Source organism: Hyla sarda, chromosome 5 (assembly GCF_029499605.1).
Source record: "Hyla sarda isolate aHylSar1 chromosome 5, aHylSar1.hap1, whole genome shotgun sequence".
Taxonomy (NCBI): domain Eukaryota; kingdom Metazoa; phylum Chordata; class Amphibia; order Anura; family Hylidae; genus Hyla; species Hyla sarda.
Genome location: NC_079193.1, coordinates 30,291,226 through 30,316,785, shown reverse-complemented (window position 1 = coordinate 30,316,785; position 25,560 = coordinate 30,291,226). Strand labels below are relative to the sequence as shown.

The 25,560-nt window shown below is 42.2% G+C and overlaps 1 pseudogene; it reads left to right on the top strand.

The window, feature by feature from the left end:
- LOC130273009 (ATP-dependent translocase ABCB1-like) overlaps positions 1-25,560 on the top strand; it is an 85,818-nt pseudogene that overhangs the window by 30,928 nt on the left and 29,330 nt on the right.

Here is a 25,560-nt window from a genome sequence, read left to right as displayed (position 1 = left end):
AGGGGCACATGATGGGGGCATTATATGTGAGGGGTGCATGATGGGGGCATTATATGTGAGGGGTGCATGATGGGGGCATTATATGTGAGGGGTGCATGATGAAGACATTATATGTGAGGGGTGCATGATGGGGGCATTATATGTGAGGGGTGCATGATGAAGACATTATATGTGAGGGGCACATGATGAGGGCATTATATGTGAGGGGTGCATGATGAAGACATTATATGTGAGGGGTGCATGATGGGGGCATTAAATGTGAGGGGCACATGATGGGGGCATTATATGTGAGGGGCACATGATGAAGACATTATATGTGAGGGGCACATGATGAAGACATTATATGTGAGGGGCGCATGATGAAGACATTATATGTGAGGGGTGCATGATGGGGGCATTAAATGTGAGGGGCACATGATGGGGGCATTATATGTGAGGGGCACATGATGAAGACATTATATGTGAGGGGCACATGATGAAGACATTATATGTGAGGGGCGCATGATGAAGACATTATATGTGAGGGGCGCATGATGGGGGCATTATATGTGAGGGGTGCATGATGGGGGCATTATATGTGAGGGGTGCATGATGAAGACATTATATGTGAGGGGCACATGATGAGGGCATTATATGTGAGGGGCGCATGATGGGGACATTATATGTGAGGGGTGCGTGATGGGGGCATTATATGTGAGGGGCACATGATGAGGGCATTATATGTGAGGGGCACATGATGGGGGCATTATATGTGAGGGGCACATGATGAGGGCATTATATGTGAGGGGCGCATGATGGGGGCATTATATGTGAGGGGTGCGTGATGAGGGCATTATATGTGAGGGGTGCATGATGAGGGCATTATATGTGAGGGGTGCGTGATGGGGGCATTATATGTGAGGGGTGCATGATGAAGGCATTATATGTGAGGGGCGCATAATGGGGGCATTATATGTATGGGGCACATGATGAGGGCATTATATGTATGGGGCACATGATGAGGGCATTATATGTGAGGGGCACATGATGAGGGCATTATATGTGAGGGGCACATGATGAAGGCATTATATGTGAGGGGCGCATGATGGGGGCATTATATGTGAGGGGCACATGATGGGGACATTATATGTGAGGGGCACATGATGGGGACATTATATGTGAGGGGCACATGATGAGGGCATTATATGTGAGGGGCACATGATGAGGGCATTATATGTGAGGGGCACATGATGAGGGCATTATATGTGAGGGGCACATGATGAGGGCATTATATGTGAGGGGCACATGATGAGGGCATTATATGTATGGGGCACATGATGAGGGCATTATATGTGAGGGGTGCATGATGGGGGCATTATATGTGAGGGGCACATGATGAGGGCATTATATGTGAGGGGCACATGATGAGGGCATTATATGTGAGGGGCGCATGATGGGGGCATTATATGTGAGGGGCACATGATGAGACATTATATGTGAGGGGCGCATGATGGGGGCATTATATGTGAGGGGAGCATGATGGGGGCATTATATGTGAGGGGCGCATGATGGGGGCATTATATGTGAGGGGCACATGATGGGGGCATTATATGTGAGGGGCACATGATGAGGCATTATATGTGAGGGGCGCATGATGGGGGCATTATATGTATGGGGCACATGATGAGGGCATTATATGAGAGGGGCGCATGATGGGGGAATTATATGTGAGGGGCACATGATGAGGGCATTATATGTGAGGGGCGCATGATGGGGGCATTATATGTGAGGGGCACATGATGAGGGCATTATATGAGAGGGGCGCATGATGGGGGCATGTGACAGAGCCTCACTGCACAGAGCAGACAGTTGTCAGCTCTGAAGAGTGAGAGGGAGAAAGTTTCCACATGAGATGTGAGGGCAAGAGGGGAACGCCCCCTCCTCATCAGTGAACTGCATGCAGAGTGAGCAACATAAACAAGGGGATTAAGAGCCATAAAAGGATGAAAACCAGGGACAGGCACACTTAAATACTCAATATACATAAAGTTACTGAACTTTTGCTTTAGACTAAGATCTAAATATTAGTGGTTTCCTAACTGAGAAGTATAAATATCATTTTAGAAGGCTTTTAAAATGTCATAGAGACTGTCTGGGCATGCTGGGAGTTGTAGTTGGTGGTGCACTGGTTGGGAAACACTACTCTACACCGTCCAGAATAGGACAAAGGTCTGTACTTCTCCGGGACAGTAACCTGTATCTTATCAACCACGTAGTATACACATGTGTCCAAACATTTCTTAAAATAGCTGTAGTAAATCTTGTAACTATTTCACTTGTGTAATGGAATGTGTGTAGTGATATGAACTAGAAATTAAATAAGCACTACAGAATGTTTTTATTTTTTCTTATACAGTGCAGCATAGGCTTTTATTAGAGAATAATGTAGAGGTTCTCGTGCATGCCTGGCGTTTACCTGTTTTAGCTCATGTGGCAGGCACGAGATCAGCTCCATACTGGATACAAATACATCATTGATATGGATTCTTCATGCTGCCTACTTTTTCCATGAATCCTTTGACTTTGCAGAGAGAAAAGTAGAGAGAGGGGGGCTAGCAATCCACTGAGGTTTTGTCCCTGCTTTTTTTTTTAGGCTTAAAAATGCCAGAAAAACTGCCACTGACTTTCCCTGCATTTACGCTTTCTTTGGGCGTTCTTGACTGAAAAACCTTAGTGGAATTCCAGCCAGATAGAGAAAGAGAGGGTGTGGTGTTTGATCACCACATCTGGTCATCTAATCAAGCTTCTGGTGCTTGAGTTTACCCAGGGGAACTAATTAGACTCATAAGTAGGTTAGGGTTAGTTCGCATTATGTGAAGTTTTGATTTATTTATTTATTTAGCTGCTTTATGAAGATTTGATGCCTTTAGGTAGTGTTCACATGTTAAATCTCAACTGCATGTTTCACTCTTTACTACATTTACTGCACTTTTTACTGCATTTCGGCTGTCTTTGCTGCTATTTCCCAAAATTGCAGCACAAAATGAAAAATTGTTTCTTATTTGCGCAATTGCTGTAAAATGGCACAATTTTTGCCACAAATTTTTGGAAAATCATGTCAAAAACTGAAATAATGCAGAAAGAAATATAACACAGCCTCGGGGGAGGGGTGTAACTACTATATATCTTGATCCCATAGAGATAGCAGCAACAGTATACAGATAGAGCTGGAGGGGAGGTGTATAAATGCTATATGTTCTGATCCTATAGAAATAGCAGCAGCAGTATACAGATAGAGCTGGGATAGGAGGTGTATAACTACTATGTATCCTGATCCTATAGAAATAGCAGCAGCAGTATACAGATAGAGCTGGAGGGGAGGTGTATAACTACTATATATCCTGATCCCATAGAGATGGCAGTAGCAGTATACAGATAGAGCTGGAGGGGAGGTGTATAACTACTATGTATCCTGATCCCATAGAGATTGCAACAGCAGTATACAGATAGAACTGAAGGGAAGGTGTATAACTACTTTATATGCTTATCATATAAAGATAGCAGCAGCAGTATATAGATAGAGCTCGAGAGGAGGTGTAATTACTACTATACTTCCTGATCCCATAGAGATAACAGCAGCAGTATACAGAGAGAGCTGGGAGGGGAATAGTTGGGATGGGTCTGAGAATTAGCAGTAGCAATTTAACAGATGATTATGGTAATGCCCAGATGTTAGTTTATTCATGCATTTCCAATAGGAATAACAGAGGAATGGCACAGGTCAGCGTTCCAAAGACAGAGGGGGAGAGTTATTAAAACCTGTGCAGAGGAAGAATGGCGCAGTTGCCCATAGCAACCAATCAGATCGCTTCTTTCATAAAAAAAAAAAAGTCCTCTGAAAAATATAAGAAGCGATCTGATTGGTTGCTATGGGCAACTGCCCCACTTTTCCTCTGCACAGGTTTGGACAAATCTCCCCCAGAGGCTCCAGAATTGTAATTTAATGGGAAATATAAGTATGTTTTCTAAAACTTTACAGGAAAGTAGACAGATCCTCTTTGTGGGATCATAAAAATCAAGTACGGGAGTCCTTTATTCACTGTGAATTAAAGGGGTACTCCCCTGGAAAACATATATATATATATATATATATATATATATATATATATATATATATATAATTGTATTTTTATTTTTTTAATCAACTGGTGCCAAAAAGTTAAACAGATTTGTAAATTACTTCTATTAAGAAATCTTAATCCTTCCAGTACTTATCAGCTGCTGTATGTTCCAGAGGAAGTTCTTTTCTTTTTGAAGAATTTCCTTTCTGTCTGACCACAGTGCTCTCTGCTGACACCACTGTCCATTTTAGGAACTGTAAGGAGCAGGATAGGTTTGCTTCTACTCTGGACAGTTCCTATAATGCACAGAGGTGTCAGCAGAGAGCACTGTGGTCAGACAGAAAGGAAATACAAAAAGAAAAAGAACTTCCTCTGTAGCATACAGAAGCTGACAAGTACTGGAAGGATTAAGATTTTTAAATAGAAATAATTTACAAATCTGTTTAACTTTCTGCCACCAGATGATTGAAAAAAAAAAAGTACCCCTTTAAGACGCCATTATTTTCTACAATACCCTGCTGACTTCCTGACTGGTAATTCCACTGACGGCCCAGCTGCCCATCACTCTCCTCAATCTGCAGGCCTTTATACCCTACAACAGTGTTTCCCAACCAGGGTGCCTCCAGCTGTTGCAAAACTACAACTCCCAGCATGCCTGGACAGCCGAAGGCTGTCCAGGCATGCTGGAAGTTGTAGTTTTGCAACAGCTGGAGGCACCCTGGTTGGGAAACACTGCCCTATAATCTAATAGTGCCTTCCTTTACTGAGGCCTGAGCTATTCCAGTATCACTTAGCTATGATTTTATTACGTCTGACATCACGTGATGCTATGATCTGACCAGATTATGTCATTTTCCATTCCAGCAAGAAAAAAAAATTTGGCTGGTCAAAGAAAAAAGAAAAAGAGGAAAAACCGAAGATGGTCAGCCCCTTCACAATGGTAAGAAGCTTTATGGATCTACCACAGAATGGCGTCCACCATTGCACCGTCCAATCATCATTATCATCATCTCATACACAAGTTATAGGCCGGGTTCACACTACGGAATTTGCTGGCAATGGGATTCCGCTGCATAGTGCACACTACGGAATTTCATCGGTGGACGTTCCACCGCCAAAAGAATGAACTTGTTCACTCTTCAGGCGGAATCCGTCCGATCCTAGCTGGCCGCACCCGGAATCTCCGACCGGAATTTTTCCGGTCGCGGATTCTGTAATGTGAACCCAGCCTTAAAGGGGTACTCCGGTGGAAAACATTTTTTTTTTTTTTTTTTTTAAATCAACTGGTGCCAGAAAGTTAAACAGATTTGTAAATGACTTCTATTAAAAAATCTTTACCCTTCCAGTACTTTTTAGCAGCTGTATGCTACAGAGGAAATTCTTTTCTTTTTGAATTTCTTTTTTGTCTTGTCCACAGTGCTCTCTGCTGACACCTCTGTCCATGTCAGGAATTGTCCAGAGCAGCATAGGTTTGCAATGGGGATTTTCTCCTGCTCTGGACAGTTCCTGATAGGGGCATCAGGTGTCAGCAGAGAGCACTGTGGACAAGACAGAAAAGAAATAAAAAAAAAAAAGAATTTCCTCTGTAGCATACAGCTGCTAAAAAGTACTGGAAGGGTAAAGATTTTTTAATAGAAGAGATTTACAAATCTGTTCAACTTTCTGGCACCGGTTGGTTTAAAAAAAAAAAAATTTCCACTGGAGTACCCTTTTAAAGGAGTTGTCCCACGAAGGAAAATTTTACCCCTATCCAAAGAGTATGGCAAAAGTGTCTGATCGTTGAGGGTCCGACCGCTGGGACCCCTCACTTATTGAGTGGCTGTTAGCAAGAATCCTCTAGTCATTTCTATCGGAGAGCCAAAAATTAATGAGCGCTGTACTCATGTATCTCTGGCTCTCCCATAGTAATGAATGGAGGACTTGTGCTGATCCCCGCTCAGTCCATGAACAAAGCCAGAGCACCGTACTGGAGATTGAGGGGGTTCCGATTGGTTGTGGTGTCCCAGCACCAAAGGCTGTCCTGTGGCTTCGGACTTCCTCAGGTAGACCTGCGGCACAGGTGTTGGGCCCACTAAGGGACTGGTTGTCATGTTGAAGCACTTTATCGAATGGTTAATCTATTTTCATATGTATTATATTGTCTGTTATTTATGTGTATTTCTATATATGTGTTGTACCTATAAGAGAGGAGCTGTGTAAGCCCCCGTGACCCTGCCTGCCATTGGGAACCCCTAAATTATTGGCCATATAGTGCCCATGCCCTGGCAATTCATGCCCTAGCGGAGAAAGCTACAGGACCTTCACAGAACCCTAGTTATCTGGAACAATCTTCAGTCTCCTTACAAGTCAGTATCAAATCTATTGGGTGAAAAGCACCACAAGTCCCAGCAAGGCAACAGGGCTCCCAAGGGGTTATGCTGCATCCTCTCCACTCTGTACCATACTGTTGGCGTGTTTTAACATCTGCACCTGCTTAGTAAAAGACAGTTATCCGTAACCCGATGTCGGTGTGTTTCTTTACTCTCCGTGTCTGGCCCAGGAGAAGCTGTCTCCATCCTCGGACCGTGTATAGGCTAACGGTGCCCTGGTGTCACGAAGTGATAAGGCATTTTCTAGCACCCCCATGGCTACCATAGTCGCACCACCCGTGATTAGTCACTTATCCCCTATGCTTTAGATAGGGGATACATTTTCCTACGTGGGACTTCTCCTTTAATATAAAGACGTAGAAAAGCCTAAATCTGCATAGTGGAGATGAGTTTGTCATTTGGTGACTGACATTGCAATTTATTATGTGTTTTTTTTTCATGGTACTGATGGTAGATCTGCATTATTTTAAAAGAGTTTTCTTTGTTTATTTCTGACCACAGACTTGTGTATCGGTGCTCGCTTATTGGGCCCTTGCGCGGCTTGATTAGGAATGCAAACAATCCATGAATCATTTGCGTGGCAAATAACAATGATTTTTGGCGCCGCACAAAAGATGCGATCAGCCAACGAACAAGTGTTTTTCTCTGGCACTTTTATATATAAACTGGCTCCAGAAAGTTAAACAGGTTTGTAAATTACTTCTATTAAAAAAATATTAATCCTTTCAGTACTTATGAGCTGCTAAATTTGAGTTGTTCTTTTCTGTCTAAGTGCTCTCTGATGACACCTGTCTTGGGAACTGTCCAGAGTAGAAGCAAATGCCCATAGCAAACCTCTTCTACTCTGTGCAATTCCCGAGACAAGCAGAGATGTCAGCAGAGAGCACTGTTGCCAGACAAAAAAGAACAACTTAACTTCAGCAGCTGAAAATGATTGGAAGGATTAAGATTTTTTAATAGAAGTAATTTACAAATCTGTTTAACTTTCTGGAGCCAGTATATATATATATATATATATATATATATATATATATATAAGTTTTTTCCTGGAATACCCCTTTAATAACCTAGTACAGAGTTTCCCTGGTTGTCTTAGTAGAAAAAGTTGATAAAGCCCCTCATCTAATATTCTGTCAAAGAGATTTTCTCTCTTATTCATTTCAATGGGTAACATGGTGGCTCAGTGGCTTGAGTAGTTTGTATGTTTTCCCTGTGTTTTGTGTGTGGTTCCTCACATACTGATAGAATTTGGAATTTAGATTGCGGGGGCCCGGGTGATGACAGGCTCTGTACAGTGCTGCAGAATAAGTTTGTGCTTTATAAATAAAGGAATTATTAATGGACGTGTAATACTTAATTTGCCCTGTGGTGGTGCTGTAGGGAATTTGAACACTTTCAGGCCGGGATCCCACCTCAGGTGATCAGTGGGATCGCCCCTTGATAATCACATTTTTGGAGGTTCTCCTAAGCAGACCATGCCTGTAGCTCAGGGATATTACGGTATTATTGAAAAATGTTGCTCTATTACACCTGTACTTATGCTCTACCTCTCATCCATTTACTTCTAGGGTGAGGCTGGGTTCACACCACGTCTTGCAATACAGTTCCCATGTACGTTTTCAGTTTGAAAACCGTACGGAACCGTATTGAAAACCGTATGCATTGACTCTCCATTGAAAACCGTATGCCAAAAGATGCATCAGTTTGTGTCCGTTTTGCATCCTGTACGGCCTTGTCAGTTTTTTCCCATACCCAAAACTGTAGCCTACCACGGTTTTTGGTCCAGGTGAAAAACCGTATTGAAACGTATAAAACATTTTTTTTAAACATGGCAGTCAATGGGAACCGTATGTGCGTACGGTTCCATCCGGTTTGCACCATACAGTTTTTGACTTTGCACAGTTTTTTTCTTGGAATTTCAATCAAACAAGTGAAACTTTATTCATAATGGAATGAAAAGTTAAAAACGTTAACGTTTTTTTTTTCTTAAAAAACGGATGCAGCCGGACATCATTTTACGGTTTTGAACTGTATACGGATTAAAATTTGTACAAACATTTTGATACAGTTTAGTCAGGTTTTGAGGAATCCTTTTTCTTTTTTCTCAAAAACCCGATAAGGAAACTGTATTGCAAAAACGTGGTGTGAACCCAGCCTGACACTTTTGTACAATGCAAGAAATAGAGAAAACAGGTTTTATATATATATATATATATATATATAACAGTATATATAATTCGAAAGTCTTCTAAACTTAACTTCTGGGTATTACAGTGGGGATCAAAAGTTTGGGCACCCCAGGTAAAAATTTGTATTAAAGGGGTTCTCCCTTGTTTATACTGTTTTTTGTTGTTATGTTTGTGTGTTATGTGTGTATAAGTATGTGTTTTTTTATGTGTGTTGTGATTATGTATATATGTATTTTCTTACCTTTTGTGAAGATCCGGAAGCTGGCCCCTTTTTCTTCCAGTGGCTTGCTGTGTAAACTCGGCCTCCACCATGTTGTGTTCGGTAAGTGGGATGTCGGGGGGGGTGTTCTTGCTTCTGTCCTTCCTATCTTCTGACGTCCAAGGCGAATCTTTTCTTCCTGTTTCTTCCGTGGCTCAGCGACGAATCTGCGGCCTCTTCCGGCGCATGCGCAGGTATTTTTATTTTTTTTTACCAATAAAGATTTTTTTGTCTAATTGACAAACTGTCTGCGCATGCGCGAGTACGCAAGTGCTACGCTAACAGCGTAGCATACGTTAGGTCTACGCTAATAGCGTAGCTTCGCGCAAGCGCAGACAATTTGTCAATTAGACAAAAAAAACTTTATTGTTAAAAAAAAAAACTACCTGTGCATGCGCCGGAATAGGCCGCAGATTCGTCGCTGAGCCACGGAAGAAACAGGAAGAGAAATTTGCCTCGGACGTCAGAAGATAGGAAGGACAGAAGCAAGAACACACTCCCCGACATCCCACTTACCGAACACAACACGGCGGAGGCCGAGGTTACACAGCAAGCCACTGGAAGAAAAAGGGGCCAGCTTCTGGATCTTCACAAAAGGTAAGAAAATACATATATACATAATCACAACACACATAAAAAACACATACTTATACACACATAACACACAAACATAACAACATAAAACAGTATAAGCAAGGGAGAACCCCTTTAATGTGCATAAAGAAGCCAAGGAAAGATGGAAAAATCTCCAAAAGGCATCAAATTACTGATTAGATATTTTTATAATATGTCAACAAAGGTTAGATTTCATTTACACTTTCTAAATAACAGAAAACTAAAAAATGGTGTCTGCAAAAGTTTGGACACCCTGCTAAATTTATAGCATGCACTGCCCTCTTTGCAAAGCTGAGACCTGCCAGTGTCATGGATTGTTCTCAATCATCATCTGGGAAGAACAGATGATGTCAATCTCAAAGGTTTTAAAGGGGTATTCCAGGCCAACTAGCTCCGGAAAGTTAAACAGATTTGTAAATTACTTCTATTAAAAAATCTTAATCCTTCCAATAGTTATTAGCTTCTGAAGTTGAGTTGTTTTCTGTCTAACTGCTCTCTGATGACTCACGTCCCAGGAGCTGTGCAGTTCCTATCGGGATATTCTCCCATCATGCACAGCTCCCGGGACGTGACATCATCATTGAGAAGTTAGACAGAAAACTTCAGAAGCTAATAACTATTGGAAGGATTAAGATTTTTTAATAGAAGTAATTTACAAATCTGTTTAACTTTCCAGAGCCAGTTGATATATATATATATATATATATATATATATATATATATATATATAAAAAGTTTTGCCTGGAATACCCCTTTAAATGCCTAGACTCATCTGACCTTGTCCCAACAATCAGCACCATGGGTTCTTCTAATCAGATGTCTTGAAATCTGAAACTGAAAAGAGTTGACGCTCACAAAGCTGGAGAAGGCTATAAGAAGATAGCAAACCGTTTTCAAATGTCAATATCCTCTGTTCGGAATGTAATTAAGAAATGGCAGTCATCAGGAACAGTGGAAGTTAAAGCAAGATCTGGAAGACCAAGAAAAATATCAGACAGAACAGCTCGCAGGATTGTGAGAAAAACAATACAAAACCCACATTTGACTGCACAATCCCTCCAGAAAGATCTGGCAGACACTGGAGTTGTGGTACACTATTCCACTATAAAGAGATACTTGTACAAATATGGTCTTCATGGAAGAGTCATCAGTAGAAAACCTCTTCTACGTCCTCACCACAAAAATCAGCGTTTGAACTTTGCAAATGAACATATAGACAAGCCTGATGCATTTTGGAAACAAGTTCTGAGGTTAAAATTGAACTTTTTGGCCAGAATGAGCAAAGGTACGTTTGGAGAAGGGGAACAGAATTTAATGAAAAGAACCTCTGTCCAACTGTTAAGCATGGGGGTGGATCAATCATGCTTTCGAGTTGTATTGCAGCCAGTGGCACAGGGAACATCTCACGAATAGAAGGAAAAATGGATTCAATAAAATTTCAGCAAATTTTGGATGCTATCTTGATGCCATCTGTGAAAAAGCTGAAGTTAAAGAGAGGATGGCTTCTACAAATGGATAATGATCCTAAACACAGCTCGAAATCCACGGGGGATTACATCAAGAGGCGTAAACTGAAGGTTTTGCCATGGCCTTCACAATCTGCTGACCTCAACATAATTGAAAATCTATGGATAGACCTTAAAAGAGCAGTGCATGACAGACAGCCCAGAAATCTCAAAGAACTGGAAGACTTTTGTAAGGAAGAATGGGCAAAGATACCTCAAACAAGAATTGAAAGACTCTTGGCTGGCTACAAAAAGCGTTTACAAGATATTAACTCTGCAGGGTGCCCAAACTTTTGCAGACGCCATTTTTTTGTTTTCTGTTATTTTGAAAGTGTAAATGATAGAAATAAAATCTAACCTTTGTTGACACAATGTCTAATCTGTAATTTGATGCCTTTTGGAGATTTTTCCATCTTTCCTTGGCTTCTTAATGCACATTACGGTAATACAAATTTTTACCTGGAGTGCCCAAACTTTTGATCCCCACTGTATTTGGTTGGCACTCATTACGTGTTTCCTCCCAGGACGTCTTGAATTGCTCGGGCCTAATGTCTGATTGAATTAGTTTAATTGCTGCTAATGTCCTTTTATCACTAATGATTCAGGCTTAGATCTCTAATGGGCGCACACTGCTACAGGCGCCGTCCATTTCCTGGCGGGGTAGAATTGCAGGTCATTATTTTAGAACAGAATGTAGAATGTTATTGTATCTGATACTCGCTCATGTTTATATAACCATAAATCATAGGACAGTGTTTCCCAAACAGGGTGCCTCCAGCTGTGGCAAAACAACAACTCCCAGCATGCCTAAGGCCCAACTGCGAACCCAACTGGGAACATCCTATGTTATTCGGCATTAGATGCAGAATTGGCCAATGTTCTTGAAGATCCTTTTAGTGATATTGCAACTTTTTTTTTTCCAGTTCCGATATTCCGGAGGAGTCGACAAACTTCTAATGTTGGGTGGAACAATAGCAGCGATGGCGCATGGTGCCGGCCTACCGCTCATGATGCTGGTCTTTGGAGAGATGACAGACAGCTTTGTGGATGCCGGGAAAAATATGACTAGTGAGTATATATATATAATAATAGTATACTGTAAATAAGTGTTTCCCAACCAGTGTACCTCCAGCTGTTGCAAAACTACAACTCCCAGCATGCCCGGACAGCCTTTGGCTGTCCGGGCATGCTGGGAGTTGTCGTTTTGCAACAGCTGGAGGCACACTGGTTGGGAAACACTGCTATAAATGATGTCATAATTCACATTGCATGTCTAGTATACCAAAACTGCCTCTGGTGAGGTGACCTTGCCACCCATAGGAAACAGTCAGCAATCAGGCTTCTTTATATGAAACATTGATCATCATTGACCAATATTAAAGAAGAGAAAAACGGGGCACACACCTGTAGGTGCTGCTGTGTTGGTTTATTCAATGTTCATATGTTGAACAGAGACATCCCTTCACCCCGTGATCCGAGCAGAGCTGGAGTAGCAGGAGCTTGCACCCGGACAACAGCTGCTGTTTCACGCCGTAAGGTCACTGGTGACCTGATGAAACGCCTTACGGCATGAAACAGCAGCTGTTGTCCGGGTGCAAGCTCCTGCTACCCCAGCTCTGCTTGGATCACGGGGTGAAGGGATGTCTATGTTCAACATATGAATGTAATGTCCCAGTACAGGACATGGTCCTGCACTACCTTAGGCCATGTCAGGTTGAGTCCCTCAGTGACCTGGGGGCTCTCCTTTAGTGTCACCCCTGCTGTTTATAGACTGTCATTTGTTGTCATAGGATTATAGTCAGTACATTAATGTATAGTTAGTCTACAGGACCTGTGAGAGGTCTGAAGGACCTGTGGAGTGTCACATGTTATGTTGTGTTGTCACGTGATGTTCCCCAGAGAACACCAGCTTAACCTATGACCCGCAGCTTGACCAATGGGCTTTGATCACTATAAAAGGGGCGGCCATTACAATTCTAAGATCCTTTTCTTAGCACCTACTACTGAGAACAGCAACCACCAGAGATCTCAGTGCTAGTGACCAGCATCTGGAAGACCACAAAGCTACAGTCATTCCAGTAAGTCAAAAGTCTATGTCTGCTTTCACTGCAAATAGTCAAGTCCAGTCTTTAGTCAAGCCTGAAGTCAAATCTCTAAAGTCTATTACCAGTCTAATTGGTCCCAGAAAGCCGCGAGATCCTTCTGGGCTCCTGGCCACCTCTCTGGGAATCTGGCCTAGCTGTGAAGATAATTCCATCTCTCTTAACTCAGTAAAGCCTCCGTTAAACCATAACTTGGTTGTGGACTCTTTCCTTAACTAGCCATTGGAATAGCGGAGATACCGTTCGTGTGGTTCCGGTACCAAAAACCACTCTGGCGTCACGAACACTAGGGGTTAAAAACATCTTGTTAATACCATCTGGCCCCACCACCTACACCGCTACACCCGTGGTCCCGCCATACACCCGTGGGTCACCACATGAACATTGAATAAACCAACCCAGCAGGACCTACAGGGGTGTGCCCCGTTTGGTTATTGTTCACACACACACTTCTATTTCCGTGTAGCACCACTATATTGGGCCACCATTTGACACACACCCCAGTTTTGAATATAGCCCAATCACCTCTTCTTTTGGACTGGTATTGGTCATCATTGGTTGATAGGGGCAATAAGCTTGTTTCTTATTTAATTTTTTTTATATTTGGAGATATGTTGTCAAATGAGAAATACAATTTTTATGTTCTCTACAGTTGAAGCCTTGATAAACGCATCCAACCAGCTCCAAGATCAAATGACAACGTAAGTGCAGTTTTACTTCAACCCACTTGGCGGTAAAGATAGTAAAAAACGTATTATCGGCTGATTGTTTTGCGGCCATTATAACACAATATTAGACAAGTGCATAAATAGCAACTCCATAAGATGATGTTACTACAGTGATCCCTCAACATACAATAGTTTCGACATACAATGGTCTTTTCTGGACCATTGTAACTTGAAACCAGACTCAACATACAATGCTACGGACAGTTCAGATCTGTGAAACGCGTCAATGGCTGACAAATCAGAATGGACATCACTGGTAAACCCCTGTATTACTGAAGTGCATGCACTGACTGGTGTCTAGTAGCGCCCCCTACAGTATAGGGAGGTATTACATGTTCTGTACTACTCTTTACCTATTTTTTTAGGACACTGGGGGAGATTTATCAAAACCTGTGCAGAGGAAACGTTGCCCAGTTTCCCATAGCAGCCAATCAGATCGCTTCTTTCATTTTGCAGAGGCCTTGTTACAAATGAAAGAAGTGATCTGATTGGTTGCTATGGGCAACTGGGCAATTTTTGATAAATCTCCCCCATTGCGTGTACTGTACAGGACCCTGAAGAAGCTCCTGTCCTCTACATAGACAGTGATTTACAGCTCCCAGCAGATCTTTATTACTTTTATATATAAGGACTTGCTTTATCTATATTAGTTATCTACTTATTTTTCTTTAAAGGGGTTATCCAGGAAAAAACTTTATATATATTATATGTATATATATATCAACTGGCTCCAGAAAGTTAAACAGATTTGTAAATTACTTCTATTAAATCTTAATCTTAAACCTTTTAGTACTTATGAGCCGCTGAAGTTGAGATGTTCTTTTCTGTCTAAGTGCTCTCTGATGAATTCACTGTCCAGAACTGTCCAGAGTAGAAGCAAATCCCCATCGCAAAACTCTTCTACTCTGTGCAGTTCCCGTAACAAACAGAGATGTCAGCAGAGAGCACTGTTGCCAGACAGAAAAGAACAACTCAACTTCAGCAGCTGATAATTATTGGAAGGATTAATGTTTTTTTTTATAGAAGTAATTTACAAATCTGTTTAACTTTCTGCAGCCAGTTGATATAAAAAAAAAAAAAGTTTTTTCCTGGAGCACCCCTTTAATCCTCACTATTTTTGGATGACATTTTGGGGCTTCAGAACCAATTGCCAGGTTTCCATAGAGTTCTGGTCTCAACATACAATGGTTTCAACATACAATGGTCGTCCTGGAACCAATTCATATTGTAACTTGAGGGACCACAGTATAAGACAATGGTGATACAATAATAATCTTAATTGCCGTGTGGGATATCAAGGTTTTTTTTTCTTCTATTATCTTACAGTAGGTATAAAACCAATAGCTTTAGCTCTATCACATGTTATCAAATGACTGGACCATGCAGAGAGCGATCATGGAGGCTTATCTCCTGCCGGAACGTGCTAAAATTCAACATTTACTGTAAGGTGGAGACGGCGCATTTCTGAGCAGTCCGCCTGCTGTAGACAAAATTTTCCAGCCAGACAAATGTGGTGAGCCACGGGGTGGGAAGGTGAGGTGTATGGGGCAGATGTTATAGCCCAGGGGCAGGTGTTATTAACCCCTAAATGTTTGTGACGCCAGGGCGTGGTTTTCCTAAGTAACCACCCGAAGGTAGCTAAGCTATCCCAAGGTTAGGCAGGGCAATAATAGTCCAAGACCAGGTTAGGGTTAACGGTAGCTTTACTGAGGTAGACAGATGGAAATAGTCTTTACAGCTAGGTCAGGATTCCATAGAGGTGGCCAGTAACACAGCAGGACCTCATAGCTTGCTGGGACTTGTAGTGACTTTGACAGACTTTAGGACAGCCACGCTGACTATAATAGACTTGACTATAGACTTGACTTGACTGTAGGTAGAGACAGCAGGCATAGATGACTTGACACACTGACATGTGGCTACTGGTTAGGCTTGAGACCTCCAGATGTGCTGGACACTTGTTCTGAGATGTCTTGTCTTTACTGTACCCCAGCAGAAAAAGAAAGATTGTAATGGCTGCCCCTCTCATAAAGGGGGGCTGATCCAGAAGTCCATAGGTCAAGCTGCAGGTCACCTGGTTAGCTGGTGCTCTCTGGGTAACAAACACGTCATGTGGACACATTATCATGTGACTAACCCAAAGGTCCTTTATACATAACACACATAACACTATAGATAATATATATTCCTATGGGGGAGATGCTGCAGGAGAGCCCCTAGGACACAGAGGGACTCAACCTGACAGGGCCTGAGCACTGTACGGGACTATATCCCGTACTGGGACATCACACACAAAATGATGGCAAAAAATTACCCCGTGCACATATAGCCCAACTCTGCAGCTGTTGTGAAACTACGATGCTGGGATCTGCAGCTTTACAACAGCTGAAGACACCCTTGTTGCTGATTCTCTGACCTGTAAAGACACGTTATGAAACAGAATTCTGTATTTATTATCATTTGAAAATACTGTATGTGAACATATCCTCTAAGGGAAGTGCAGGAGTCGGCTTCCTTATGAGCTCGGAGAGTGGTGGTGGGTGGGGGACTTCCTTTCATTCTTCTTTTTTGTTTATTTGAAAGTTTTTTCTAGGCCAGGATCCCAGAGAGGTGACCAGTAACACAGAAGGTCCTTGCAGCTTGCTGGGACTTTTAGTGACTTTGACAGACTTTAGGACAGCCACGCTGACTATAATAGACTTGACTATAGACTTGACTGTAGGTAGAGACAGCAGACATAGATGACTTGACTTACTGGCATGTGGCTGTAGGTTAGGCTTGAGGCCTCCAGATGTGCTGGACACTAGTCTGGTCTTTACTGTGCCTCAGTAGGAAGTGTGGTAGAATAGCAAAAAGAGGCAGATTGCAGCTCCTCCCTTCCTTATAATGGGGGGCTGAGCAAGGAGTCCATAGGTCAAGCTGCATTGAGGGGCGGAGGCATGACGTCACACGCCGTCGGCCCTGTGGTTGCCGGTAATCAGACCCGGAGCGAACATGCTCCGGGAACTGATTTTAACTGGGGTGCTGCGTGTAAGATCACGGGGGTCCCCAGCGGCAGGACCCCCGCGATCAGGCATCTTATCCCCTATCCTTTGGATAGGGGATAAGATGTCTAAGCGCCGGAGTACCCCTTTAAGTGTCTTACCTATGTCTTAAATACTGTACAGTATGACCAAGGGATCGCCTGAGGTGAGATGCTCATCTCACCTCATTTTTTGTGCCCTAATGTAATAGGGGATTGGTCTTCCAACCTACCATAGTTCATTACTGATCCATAGACATAAGATCAAATAAGTTATTTTCTTGTTTTTCATCTGCCACTTTAAATATGGTTTATTGGGTATCTCAAGGTACAAAGTACAAGCATTATAGGTTCCAGGTTATCTATTAACAATAAAATATTTCCACAATACATCTACAGGATTAGCCGCCTTGACTATACAGAGAGATGAGCAGAACAAACTTAGTTACATGGCCGTAAAAGCAAAAGGCAAAGGTCATTGCTGAATGGTAACATGATAAAGAGCGTTCTTACATGCTGAAAACATGTCGGATTTTGAAGCCTGTATTACTGCTGAGGATTTTAATAAAGACCCACACATTTCTACTCACAAAGATGGATTTCTGGATTTCTATACTATCTGTATAATATTTTTTGTATAGTATTTAATTAAGACAATTACACTTTATTATAGCACAAAATGGAAAAATATTGTGAAAGGGTCTAAATATTTTCCAAATGCAACGAACCCCGTATAGTATAATGGCTACTATCCATCTTTACAGTACTTATCATTACAACAGTTGGCTCATGAACATCATCATGTTTGTGTATGTGTAATGGGAAAAGGATAGTACGGTATGTGTTCTTTTTAACACCGTATTTCCCTGTTGCAGGTATGCCTATTATTACTCGGGGTTAGGATTTGCTGTGCTTCTTGCTGGTTATGTCCAGATCTCGTTTTGGACACTGGCTGCTGCCCGACAGATCAAGAAGATAAGAAGGAATTTCTTCCATGCGGTGCTGAGGCAGGAGATCGGCTGGTTTGATGTCAATGATGCTGGAGAGCTGAACACCAGGCTGACCGAGTGAGTCCTCATTGCCACTATTACTATCACTGTTTACAGCTAAGCTGTTATATACATCGATCAGTGTTACAGCTTGGCTCCAAAATGGCATAAGTAGTAGCTCCACCTTGGACATTAGGGAATTGCTTGGGTCAACCCTCAGTGACTATCCGGGGATTAAATTGGGACAACTGTTCAGGGGTCATTTTTTGACAGCTTGTAAAGATGTCATTACCATTCCTTCAGAAATTGACTAATAAAAGCACCCCCCCCCCCCCCCCTTGCATAGACGGAAGAACTGTATGGAGGAGGTCAGGGAAACAGGTCAAGACACGAAGGTTAAACAAGCAAGAACAAACAAAAAGGGAACCAAGGTAATATATAACAGCAGGTATATAAAGTATAAACTAACAGGTTCAGGACTAAAGTAATACGGCAGGTATAAGAGAAATGACAAGCAGGTTACGAGGAAGATATAACGGCAGGTTTATCAGGAATGAAGGTGAGTGAACAGGTAACTGAAATCGGGACACTATACAGATGAGAATTAACAGGTTCAGGATTAAACAAGGCTAAACAGAGGTACAGAACACCAGGCTAGGGGAAAAGCAGAAAGCAATAGATCAGGACCTATACCATGGAGTACAAAGCACAAGTCAAAATACAGGTTTAGGTTCAAACAAAGAAAAGCAGAAGTACTACACACAAGGATAGGGACAAAGCAAGAGAAGCAAATCATCAGGACCTTTACAGTGGTGGAGTACAGAACATAAACAAGTCAGAATACAAGTGAAGATTTAAGTAACAGACAAGAATGAACAGAAGTACGATACACAAGACTAGGAACCAAGCAAGAGAAGCAATGGATCAGGACCTATACCGAGTACAAACAGGTCTGAATACAAGTCAGGATACAGGCTCAGGTAACAGATACAAACTAGCCATTAGTACAGACAGATCACGAGAAAAGGCTAAAAACTAGACGAACTGGTCAGAAATACAAAGGCCATGGCAAATTCAAACTAAGACGTCAAAACTGAAACAGACAAGACTAAAAATCAGGAGAAAGCTAAAATCAGAGCCAGAAAGGGTAGGGAGAAATACAATACCCCTTCGCAGCTGCTAAATGGCCCAGGCCTGTAACTTCTTGTTGACCATAGCGCAGCATGCAAAGCCTGGCCAGGTGCTATCGTTACATTAAGGCTGTGTTCACGTGATGCAGTTTTGATGCATTTTCCAGTGATTCTGGCAAAAAATGCAGCAATTACAGAAATTAGGCAAATTCCAGTAAATAATGCCCTTATTGCCTCAATTTCGCCAAAGCACAGCAAAATTGCTGGAAAAACACACAAAAAAATGTGGAAAAACTGCACCGTGTGAACAAAGCCTTATACAGAGATGTTGTGTTGGTTGGTAGTATGAGTTCTGAGTATTTATGATCATTATTGAAATAAAAAATATATATATTTCATTATTTTCATAATGATAATTCAGTTCAGTTCATTATATATGCACAGGTAGCAGAGACACTATGGCAGTGTTTCCTAAACAGTGCACCTCCAACTGCTGCAAAACTACAACTCCCAGCATGCCCGGACAGCCAAAGGCTAGGAGTTGTAGTTTTTGCTACAGCTGGAGATACACTGGTTGGTAAACACTGTACTATGGTGATCTGTCTCATCGTTGAAGCGCCTTGTACATAATTACCTCATTTGTTTCTATGGTTACCTTTGGAGGATGTGATTATCTCTCATTCATCTAACTTAAAATAGATCCTGCACGTTGTATACAAGGCAGAGCAAGCGGTAATAAGAAAACATGGACAGTTCATCAGCATTATAAAAAATAAAAATGTTTAAATAAATAAAAATAAAAATGAATGTATAACACAACTAACTATAAATAATATCATTATTAATCATTTTTATAATAATAACAAAAAACTAAAATTATTATATACATTACATAGTTTTAGACTAGAGACTGTTTGTAGAAAAATCACCTAAAATATTCACCACGAATGGGTTTGTCTCACATGGGTCTTGATATGGTTGGTGCTTCTGTTCTTTTGAGTACCCACTTAAAGGGGTGCTCTGGGGTGTCTGATCGCAGGGGGGGGGGGGGAGGGTGTCTGGTGGCTGGGACTGAGGCTTCCGTGTTTGTGATGTCACAACCTTGAGCAGTCTTTGCACTTGTTGGTCTTTTTGAAGGTATATCAACCCTCCTACATTTTAACTTTTTTTTTTTTTTTTTTTAAAGGGGTACTCCGGTGGAAAACTTTTTTTTTTTTTTTTTTAAATCAACTGGTGCCAGAAAGTTAAACAGATTTGTAAATGACTTCTATTAAAATATCTTAAAAACCTTCCAGTACTTATTAGCTGCTGAATACTACAGAGGAAATTCTTTTCTTTTTGGAACACAGAGTTCTCTGCTGACATCATGACCACAGTGCTCTCTGCTGACACCTCTGTCCATTTTAGGAACTGTCCAGAGCATCATATATTTGCTATGAGGATTTTCTCCTACTCTGGGCAGTTCTTAAAATGGACAGAGATGTCAGCAGAGAGCACTGTGCTCGTGATGTCAGCAGAGAGCTCTGTGTTCCAAAAAGAAAATAATTTCCTCTGTAGTATTTAGCAGTTAATAAGTACTGGAAGGGTTAAGATTTTTTAATAGAAGTCATTTACAAATCTGTTTAACTTTCTAGCACCAGTTGATAAAAAAAAAAAAAAAAAAAAAAGTTTTCACTGGAGTACCCCTTTAAATGTTTTTTTTTTTCAATTCTATTTTTGTTTTAGTGATGTTCAAAAAATCAACGAAGGCATTGGAGATAAAATAGGCCTGCTGCTCCAGTCACTGACTACTTTCCTGGTTGGGTTTATTATCGGCTTTATTAAGGGCTGGAAGCTGACCCTGGTCATCCTGGCGATCAGTCCTGTTATGGCACTTTCTGCGGGTATTTGGGCAAAGGTACAGTAGAAACATTTTGGCTCCTATTTCTTTCTCTAAAACCAGTCAGCACCTTGTGTGTAAATCTGATTATTGTTCACAGATATTGTCAGCGTTTACTAACAAGGAGCTGACGGCTTACGCCAAAGCTGGAGCGGTGGCCGAGGAGGTTCTTGCAGCCATCCGGACGGTTATAGCCTTTGGGGGACAAGATAAGGAAATTAAGAGGTGAGTGAGGCTTTCTTATCGTATTAATCTGGCCTGGAGCTGGATAGGCATTGTTACAACATCAACGACTAACCTGCTTAAAAGGGTACTCCGGTGGAAAAAAAACATTTTTTTTAAACCAACTGGTGCCAGAAAGTTAAACAGATTTGTAAATAACTTCTATTAAAAAAATCTTTACCCTTCCAGTACTTTTTAGCAGCTGTATGCTAGGGAGGAAATTATTTTCTTTTTGAAAATTTTTTTTGTCTTGTCCACAGTGCTCTCTGCTGACACCTCTGTCCGTGTCAGGAACTGTCCAGAGCAGCATAGGTTTGCTATGGGAATTTTCTTCTGCTCTGGACAGTTCCTGACACGGACAGAGGTGTCAGCAGAGAGCACTGTGGACAAGACAAAAAAGAAATTCAAAAAGAAAATAATTTCCTCTGTAGCATACAGCTGCTAAAAAGTACTGGAAGGGTAAAGATTTTTTTTAAACAAAAGTCATTTACAAATCTGTTTAACTTTCTGGCACCAGTTGATTTAAAAAAAAAAAAAAAAAAAGTTTTCCACTGGAGTACCCCTTTAATCCCTTGTGTAACCTGCATGTTTTTCAGGTATGAAAAGAATTTAGAGGATGCGAAAAACATAGGTATCAAGAAGGCCGTCACAGCTAACATATCGATTGGATTTGCCTTCTTGATGATATATGCGTCCTATGCCTTGGCCTTCTGGTATGGTTCCACTCTGATTATAGAAGGAGGCTACACTATCGGGAATGTTCTAACCGTAAGTAAAGACGCCCATTATTTTTTTTTTTCTTACAAAAAAAAGTTACAAAATTGTGATTTTGCATATGCCAGGAAGAGCCTTGGTATTAAAGGGGTACTCCGGTGGGGAAAAAAAAAAGTCAAATCAACTGGTGTCAGAAAGGTAAACAGAGTTGTAAATTACTTCTATTAAAAAATCTTAACCCTTCTTGTACTTATCAGCTGCTCTATACTACAGAGAAATTTGGAGGCTCTTTTCTGTCTGACCACAGGGCTCTCTACTGACACCTCTGTCCATGTCAGGAACTGTCTAGAGCAGGAGAGGTTTTCTATGGGGATATGATTCTAATCTGGACCGTTCCTGATACGGACAGAGGTGTCAGCAGAGAGCACAGTTGTCGGACAGAAAATAAATTCACAAATGTCTCTGTTTTATACAGCAGCTAATAAGTACTGGAAGGATTCATATTTTTAATAGAAGTCATTTACAAATCTGTTTAACTTTCAGGCACCAGTTGATTTGAAAACATTTGTTTTCTACTTGTTTCCACCGGAGTTCCCCTTTAAAGGCTGCGGCAGTGGGTAGGTTAGTGAATCCCAACCAGGGTGCCTCCAGATGTTGCAAAACTACAGTTCCCAGCATGCCTGGACAGCCAACGGCTGTCCAGGCATGCTGGGAACTGTAGTTTTGCAACATCTGGAGGCACCCTGGTTGGAAAACTCTTGTTCTTAGCGCAGTTAGTATTTTGGCTCAGTTTTTTCTGTACCCATAGGGGGAGATTTATCAAAACCTGTTCAGAGGAAAAGTTGCCATGTTGCCCATAGCAACCAATCAGATTGCTGCTTTCATTTTTAACAAGGCCTGTGCAAAATGAAAGAAACGATCTGATTGGTTGCTATGGGCAACTGGGCAACTTTTCCTTTGCACAGGTTTTGATAAATCTCCCCCATAGAGATTAAATGGAGCAGTGGGCATGTGTGCATGTTGTGGCTTCGATAACTCAAGGGGACAAGAGGCTTTCATTAGTGTGGTCGGTTGGGGGCCCACCAGTTGGGCTCCCACTTATCAGCTAGCTATACCATATCCTGTGGGTAGAGGGTGACTTCAAGGGGTACTCCACTGGAAAAAAAAAAAATTCAAGTTAACTGGTGCCATAAAGTTAAACAGATTTTTATTTTTACTCCTATTTAAAAATCTTAATCCTTCCAGTACTTAACAGCTGCTGTATACACCACAGAAAGTTCTTTTCTTTTTGAATTTATTTTCTGTCTGACCCCAGTGCTCTCTGCTGACACCTCTGTCCGTGTCAGGAACCGTCCAGATCAGGAGAGGTTTGCTATGGGGATTTGCTCCTGCTCTGGATAGAACCCTGTCCACCCTCCAAGCTATTTGTTGCCTGCACTCTGTTTCAATATCTGCTGCCAGCAAACTGTATGCCACGGTGTCCTCTTCATTAGCCACGCTTGCGCTAAGGATCCACACCGCTAGGAGTACTGCCCCGGCCGGCGGTGTCTCTATCAGTGTATCCAGCTGAGGTATAGCATAGTCTGTAAGAGTGAGTGACGTCATTACTGGTTCTCGTTCAAACCCCAAAGCCCCCAACATGTTTCCGAAGGGGCAAAGCCTTTCTTCGTCAGAACATAACCCCTTTAGTCATCAAGGTGTAACCCCTTCCGAAACGCATTTGAGGCTTTGTGGTTTCATCAGGGACCAGTAGTGATGTCACTCACTGTTACAGACTTTGCTATACCTCAGCTGGATACACTGGTAGAGACGCCACCGGCCGGGGCAGTCTACCTAGCTGCGTGGATACTTAAAGAAGAGAACTCCGCGTGATACAGTTTGCTGGCAGAGGATATTAACAGAGTGCGGGAAACAAATAATGTACTTACTATATCACCTGCCAGTACCGGTTTCCGCATTCACTCAATTGCGACTGTAGGGGTGGAGACCACCTAATATAGCCCGTTTATGCGCTGTCTACATTAAGATTACAGCACCGGAATCTATATATTTTGTCCTTCATATTAGGATATACTGGCAAATGTCTCAATTTTAAGATCAGTGTTGAGGGATAGCCAATGTCACTGTATACATCCGGCCCGCATCTCATTCAGATAGTGACTCATTTTTGCCCCGTATCTGGTCTTGTGACCGGACCTAAAACCGTGGTGTACCAGCCGGATGTGAGCCCAGCCTTATATAGGTAGAATGCTTTATGGTATAAACTGTTTTGAGTCGTACACTCAAGCACAATGGGGGAGATTTATCAAAACACGTGCAGAGGAAAACTTGCCCAGTTGTCCATAGCAACCAATCAGATCGCTCCTTTCATTTTCCAGAGGCCTTGTTAAAAATGAAAGAAACGATCTGATTGGTTGCTATGGGCAACTGGGCTGCTTTTCCTCTGCACAGGTTTTGATCAATCTCCCCCAATATACTTACTCTAAGACCCTATTGTTTATTGGCGTGCTATAATGGTGGGACTCTACGTAGACATTATGAAGCGCTTCTGAATTGCCGGCACTGTACCATAGATTTCAATAAAAACCATTCATATCATACCTTTGAATATAACCGCCATGTCTTTAGGTTAAAAAAAAAGTGATGAATGACCTTCCGGAAGTTTCTCCCATCAACATACAGGATCTTTAGAGTTCAGCCAGTTTGATGGGGAGGACAGCTCTAGGAATAGTCCTGGTTGTCCCAAAAGTCTTCTATTTAAAGGGGTACTCCACCCCTAGACAGCTTATCCCCTATCCAAAGGATAGGGGATAAGATGTCTGATCGAGGGGGTTCCGCCCTGGGGACCCCCGCGATCTCCCTACTGCATCCGGCGTTCGTTTAGAGCGTCGGGTGCATTCCTGGAGGCTCATGATGCCACGGTCACGCCCCGCTCGTGATGTCATGGTCACGCCCCCTCAATGCAAGTCTATGGGAGGGGGCGTGACGGCCGTCACGCCCCCTCCCATAGACTTGCATTGAGGGCTAGGGCGTGATGTCATGAGGGGCCTCAAATAGACTTGCATTGTGGGGCGTGGCCATGATGTCACGAGTGGGGCGTGACCGTGGCTTCACAAGCCTCCGCCCCACATGGCCAGTCATTCGGCACGGAGCAAAGTTTACTCCGTGCACCAGATGACAGGGGTGCCGCAGCCGAGATCGCGGGGGTCCCCAGTGGCGGGACTCTCCGCGGTCAGACATCTTATCCCCTATCCAAAGGATAGGGGATGAGATGTCTAGGGGCAGAGTACCCCTTTAACTAGGGAACTCTCAGTGCAGCAGAATTTCTTTGTACCCTTCTCCAGATCTGAAGCGCTACACAATCTTGTCTCTGAGGCCGCAACGTAATAAAATGTGAAAAAAGTCTGAAGACTTTCCGAATGCATTGTGTATCTAAAATGTCTCTTTTATGACTCTCTTAGGTTTTTTTTGCCGTCATTATCGGAGCTTTTGCGGTTGGACAAGCATCTCCGAATATTGAAGCATTTTCAAATGCCAGAGGAGCGGCGTTTACAGTGTTTACCATTATAGACAATGTAAGTTTTTTTTTATTTGCAGAAATCATTATTTTGTCAATTTGACCACATGTACAATACCTTTTAATAAGATCTAAAGGATAGGGGGTTAGATGTCTGACCGCGGGGGTCCCTGATCTCGACTGCGGCACACCAGACATCCAGTGCACGAAGCAAAGTTCG